The 5477-nt window shown below is 42.8% G+C and overlaps 1 non-coding gene across 1 annotated transcript; it reads right to left on the bottom strand.

The window, feature by feature from the left end:
• Positions 1–1150: 1150 nt before the first annotated feature.
• Positions 1151–1238, bottom strand: trnay-gua (transfer RNA tyrosine (anticodon GUA)). The gene is given in 2 exon segments: positions 1151–1186; positions 1202–1238. It is a non-coding gene; the product is annotated as a tRNA-Tyr (tRNA).
• Positions 1239–5477: the final 4239 nt, after the last annotated feature.

The following is a 5477-nucleotide window of genomic DNA, read 5'->3' as shown; positions in this document are numbered from 1 at the left end:
CGGAAGGCAACATAAAATATTGCTCTGTCTGTTGGTGGATTAGGTATGCACGCTTTTTTCAATGTAAAATACAATGTAAAAAGATCAAATTTGATTCAAAATCGATTAATGTAAAAACCAAAAAAGCTCATGTTTTTTATCTAGTTTTATCTTTATCTATATCTATATCTAGTTTTTCAAAGGTCTTTTAAAAAGAAAGTTTATCGCGATTGTGAAAGTTAGAGAAGGTGTACCAGCACGTGCCTTCATATCTCGCCTGTAGCTGCGAGAAGGTTAAAAGCGCACAAGTAATCTGTCTTTCGTCAAAATAATTGCTGGAGCAGCAGGACGCAGAGTACCATCCAGCAGCTGTAGATGGTACTCTCAGTCCGGCTCCCAGCAGAATCCATTCTGGTTTGGTTACTGTCAGACTGGGCGTCTGAGGCTCTTCGGATCACAACGTGAAAAAAAAAAGAACAAAAAACAATTGCTCACATCGTGTGATTTCCACGAGAGGAAGGGAAGATATCACTTAAAAAAAACAGAACTGAATATTTGGATCCGGGGCCTCATACTTATCAAATTATTAAAATAATGATTATTAAAATATCAGATTGTGTTTCTGCAACATTTCGTGCACAGTACGCCGAATTTAACAATAAAACAACAGTCACAGTGAGGGCTTTACACGCAGACTGGGGTATTTTCCCTTTTTATATTTTTGCCACTTTATATCGAACCTGTTATACTCCCAAAAGTGCACAGTAGCTTGTAAATAAAAACGTACAATTCACCGCTGGTATAAACAGATGTGTGCCTTGTTTGCCTTTGTACGTTAAAAACACAAAAAACACAAACTTAATAATATAACGATACAAAATCAATACCAAATCATAAAGCCAATTAAGTACATATCCTTTCCTTTGAAAACAGAGAACACCTTTATATCTACAAAAAAAAAACGTGACATTTGTATATACTTTTGAATTACAAAGCAGACAGAGTACTCCCTTAATTCAAAGATCAGATTTTGGCCAAAACAAGACATTCAGACGGGAGTTTAATTCGGAACAAGAGCCTCTGCTTCGTGGTTTATTGACCTTTTGATCAACGTCTGAGTGAAAAAGATTTGCTATTTTAACTGTTTGATTAAAGTTCACAAGAAGCACCTTTCTTCGAGCTGGAGTCAAACCAGCAACCTAAGGATGCCTCACCATTTCCACTACAGTCCTCCGCTCTACCAACTGAGCTATCGAAGGGAAGTGGGGAATACTGTTTACCTTGAATTTAAGCCACGAATCAGGTTTCTAAAGTATGAACTTCCGGGGATATTACAAAATGTTTGATGGGGCATCAATCGTTGATCAATCGTAGCAGGGGTGGCGCACCGTCACTGTACCCAGACGGAAGGCAAGCACCTGTTTCCCCTGGACTGCAGCAAGCTGTCCCATCACGGTCTTCAGCTGCAGGCCGGAGGCCTCCCATCCTGGGGGGTTGGTGCCCTCGGTGTCGGGGAGGACGCCAGGCCGGAGTAGGGTTACCGATGAACCGGTGTCGAGCAGGGCCAGGCAGGGTTGGTCCTCGATTCGGCAGTGGAGGTACAGGCCCTGGCTACAGCTGACTCGCCCCACAGTGGCGTGCAGGGCGCCGGTCTTCACAGCGCTCTCCGGAGCTGGGGTTGAGGTGTTCCAATGGCGGCCGTCCCCGCGCTGAGCCGCCCCGTTCCCGTTTTCCGATGCCGATGTAATTGTGCGAGGCTTTGGGGCCCGGCAGTCCCGGGCTCGGTGTCCCCTCTTCCCACAGCCTTGGTAAAACCAAAACCGTTGGTCAGCTGGCAGGGCGCACTGCATCTGCTGGTGCTTCCAGCCACCCCAAATACGGCCTCAGCCCATGTAGCAAGGGCCAAGGCCTGCCCCAGCGAGGCTGGCGCGGCCAGCTGTACGTGGCGCCGCTGCTCCTCAGGTGAGAGGGCCTTGAGAAAGGCCTGGAGAGCCATCTCCTGCTGCGCCTCCTGGGGGAAAGCTGGGTATCCTTGGCGGGCGAGGAACATGACATCAGCGGCGACCGAGCCCAGTCGCTCTCCTGGTCGGCGCCGCCGTAGGGCCGGCCTCTCCCGCATCAGGTCAGGCGCCTCCTCCACCTCCAGCCGGAGAGCTGCTGCCAGTGCTGCATATTCTCCTCTGTCCTCCTCCGGGACATCCAGGAGCAGCTGGCAGGCTGCTCCTTCCAGCGCCACAGCCAGGTGGCTGGCCATCTCTGCCCGGTTCCAGCCATTCGTTCGGGCCGCGAGCTGGAACTGCCTTAGGTTTCCCAAGGTGCTTCCCAGTCGTAGAGACCGGGTCGCACCTGCGCTGATGAGTGTGGGAATCGCTGGTCGGCTCCGGCAGGGAGGGTATCTTCTCTCTGGGGTATCCGCTGGCCAGGAGTAGCAGCCAGTTGCCCCAATTCTACCGGCAGAACCACTACTGAGTAGCCCTGGTAAGGGCTGTGGCCACCTGTCGCACCCAGGAGCTGCTCAGGCTCCATATGTGCGCTGCCGGTGGGTTCTGTCTCTTTTAGAGTCAGCCAGCGCTTGACAGAATCGGTTAATGTCTGCCACGGTTTGTTCATCCTGCCCGCTTCTGACACCAATGTAGCGTTTACAGGTTCTTCTCAGGACAAAGGACCAATGGAGATGAGATAAATGAACCAAGCGATAGCTTTATTCTTTATCAACCACACAAAACCAAACACAGAATATACACACACATGAGGAGACTGACGGAGCACGTAAATATCTTCAGGGTGGTAATTACTTAACAACAAGCTACAGATGCAGCCATTCAAAATGCGCGGGCGATACCGCATTATTTTCCGGTACGCTGTACGCAGTCTACCTCAAGTTACCGGTAAATACCGCGAGTTACCGGTAAATACCACTAGTTACCGTAAATTCTCCTATAATACGACAAGCAAAATAATAGTATCCGGAATTTCCGCAAGGTGGAGCTAATAAAGCTCAACCTCTCATGTTTGAGCTGTGGCCATCAAAGTCTTTAACGGAGATATTACTAATAGTATTAATAATGAATGACCTTGGACAAGCTGTAAGTGTAAACTCAAAGTATTGCCCTGGTCAACATTCTTTCTTTCATTGACCGTCTTTGTAAAAATAACACCACAGCATTTCACAATCACGCATTTGTTTCCAATCATGCAAAGTACAGTAATTTTTGAGAATCGATTCACCATGCCTTTCACATGCTCATAAAAGAGATTGATTTAGGAACATTAACATATTACCGTATAAAAACTGTACTGTATACTGTACAGTATGTATATGTATATTTAATGTCTTAACTGTGCCCGTTTAAGTATTGAATATTCATATCTAATTTTACCACTGAAGGGAAATCTTAGTAGCTGAGCATAAAAAGAATAGGAGCATACTGCAACGCGTGTGAAGGCCATAAACGATATTAATTTTGGAACATAAACATACAGTATATGGCTGGTCTCGGTACTTTAAAGAAAACATACACGAAACATGGTTTCATTATGACCAGAATCGGTCTTGAGATATTTTTAACTTGATTTACAGTATTTGAGAGGTATGTCTTAACACCGATACTACAGTACGTAAATACTGCTCACGTATATGTTTCTAGGTTTATATTATGCATTTCATACGGTCAAATTACTTTTGAGAAACTAATAAGAAGCGCGAAACGATATGCCCAGGGCGTTTTAGTTTCGTTTTGTGCTGGGACTCTGCTTTAACAATGTCGCCGTGGATTGATTAGAGATATCAAGTACATACAAGTCATTTTTTAAATGTTGTAGTTCGTCTTGTAAAAATGTTACGAGTACATCATCTATCAACAATTACACAGGTTCTGTTTCCATATTGCGGATTTTGGTTACATAATATTATTTTCTAAATTTCACGATGAGAATATATGATTTGGGCAAACAGAGCCGCAAAGAAGTACATTATGGGTTGTTGTTTTTTTTTTTGCAGTTTTATCTAGAACAAGCGATGCTTAAACCTTTGTCTGATTCTTGTGAAACTATCCACACGACAGTTACAGTACCTAGGAGTTGACTTCAGTGATGTCACTGATGGGATGTTTCTAAAAATCCATCCTCTGTAAAACATCTTCTCTAGTTCTGCATATGTATTCGCTAATGAAGCTGTGTGTTCTGAGCCTGGATCTCTACGTTTCTGTATGAACCAGCTTAGAGGGCTAAAGACAGCTTGTGTTTAAATTGAGTGTAAGGTAATTTATGCTTCTAAAGTCATGGTCAGCATTTATTATTGTACTGTGCTGTAAACTTGTTCTGTGCCTAGTCACATTATTTTATAGCGTTTTTATAGCGTTATCAAATCTGGTGGCGCTGTGTATTAGTTTCTTGACTCCCATGTCACAAGGTCTGTGATTGAATCCCATGGAACTATGACTTTATTTTTTAACAAACATTTCTTTGAAAAAATGAAACGTTTCTCTTGGTCAGAGATTAAATAAAACCTCACTCGCACCAAACAAATTTATATTTCTACATATCACAACATGATCGGATTGAAGTCTTTTTAATAACAATGACTAGTCACCTATGCGTTACAAAATAAACATTTATATTGATTTGAATCGCGTTTTGATTTAAATCGTAAACGCGTGTTTAAATATATGTGTTTAAAGGCGATATACTGTATAAAAGCGCTGATTCTTATGGAGTGTGTTCCGCCGGGGATTCAAAAAATTTATTTTTTTAATCGCGTATCTAAGGAAAATTGCAGTATAACTTTGTTAATGCACAAACAGTGGTATGTTACATTATAATTTGGGTGTCTCCTCTTGCCAGAAAGCTCTAAATTGCATTTTGAGTGCGGTTTTTGACTTTTTCTAAATTGCAACCCATAAATAAAGCTGATAAAGCTTAGACTAACTGTATTCTAAACTGTATTACAACGTAAATTGCAAAAATGCACTTGGAATCTGTCCAAGCCCTCCTACGAAAATTATTTAAACTGCGACACTGATCATTCATCTCTAAATAAACTTTATTTTATATAGCGTTTTAGGCGAATAGGTAATTAGATTGCTCATAAACCTAATCGCTTTTTCTACATAAACACAGCGTGATTGCTCTCTGAAAATGCTTTTCCTTTATATTTAGGCTCAGATTTCAACTTTAGATCGCATTATTATAAACTTTCTTGGAAAACTGTATTTTATGTAAACCATGTTTGCTATTAATTCATTTAGGGCTAAAATACGTTCATTGTCTTCCAATCGAGTCGAGTTGACATTAGAAGCTTGCCACTCCCGGACTGTTACACCAACACATTAGCATGTTAAAGCGATTTCATTGAGGAGCCCAGCTACCAGTTAACACTGTACTTCCTACTTTGAAAATACCTGTGAAACCGGTTTAATTCGTCACAGCCAGCACTCCTGCAGAGAGGGGGTTGTAGTCGTAAAGTAGAAGCAGGCGAGATTTCCAGCGAAAGACACCTC

Source organism: Atractosteus spatula, assembly GCF_055471065.1.
Source record: "Atractosteus spatula isolate fAtrSpa1 chromosome 10 unlocalized genomic scaffold, fAtrSpa1.hap1 SUPER_10_unloc_11, whole genome shotgun sequence".
Classification (NCBI taxonomy): Eukaryota; Metazoa; Chordata; class Actinopteri; order Semionotiformes; family Lepisosteidae; genus Atractosteus; species Atractosteus spatula.
Note: the sequence above shows the minus strand (reverse complement) of the source record. Positions and strands in the feature narration are given on the sequence as shown.